Source organism: Tiliqua scincoides, chromosome 4 (assembly GCF_035046505.1).
Source record: "Tiliqua scincoides isolate rTilSci1 chromosome 4, rTilSci1.hap2, whole genome shotgun sequence".
Classification (NCBI taxonomy): domain Eukaryota; kingdom Metazoa; phylum Chordata; class Lepidosauria; order Squamata; family Scincidae; genus Tiliqua; species Tiliqua scincoides.
The window spans coordinates 84903414-84904228 of NC_089824.1; the positions used below are offsets into that span (position 1 = coordinate 84903414).

General features: G+C 46.4%; 1 pseudogene; it reads left to right on the forward strand.

The window, feature by feature from the left end:
* Positions 1-697: 697 nt before the first annotated feature.
* Positions 698-815, forward strand: LOC136650206 (5S ribosomal RNA; annotated as a pseudogene).

Here is an 815-nt window from a genome sequence, read left to right on the forward strand (position 1 = left end):
GATTAATGAGGGAGACACAGTCATTTTCTACACTGAATGTTAATGGGTGAGTGAGAATTTTCCCAGACTGCCATTATTGGAAAGCTGGATCCTGATGGACTTTTGTGTTCAGGTCATTTTACATCAGAGCCCGTCAGATGCCAGTCTATTCATTAGGGCACTGCAGTTGTCTTTTGTTTTTGTTTTTCCTTCACCTGCATGGATCAAATGTGATCCTTTTAAAATCTTGTGTTGGTAAATAAGCCATTCATTGCAATCAGGCTGCTTGATGCTGATTGTATTTTTAGGATTGCTGGTTATAGGCTGCTGAAGGCAAGAGAATGCAGTTTGGAATTAGGCAGAACTATGCAATGGGAAGTGGCAGAGGCAGAAGGAAATGTATGCCACGGAAATGTACACCATCTGCTTCCCAAACATGCACAGAGCATTATCCTCAGAAGGCTTCCAGGCAATCCTTAAAGTAATGACCATCAGTCAGCAGTGAAAATCCTTTCACAGGAGACTTCTGCAACAAGCAACAATGCAATTCATCAGCTGTGGTTCCCAATCCAGAAATGGACATGGGCTGATGCAAGTTCCTCACGCTGGCCCAACAGTGTCACAAAAGTGCCATAAAGCACTTTTGCTCCACCAAGAGAGCAGGGAGGCTGGCCCAAGCCCCACTGGGCCAGCACAAAGAAGTCCACTCCTTCCTTTCTTCTACTGCTCACCACCCTGCACATGCCCGATCTCGTCTGATCTCAGAAGCTAAGCAGGGTCAGGCCTGGTTAGTACTTGGATGGGAGACTGCCTCGGAATACTGGGTGCTGTAGGCT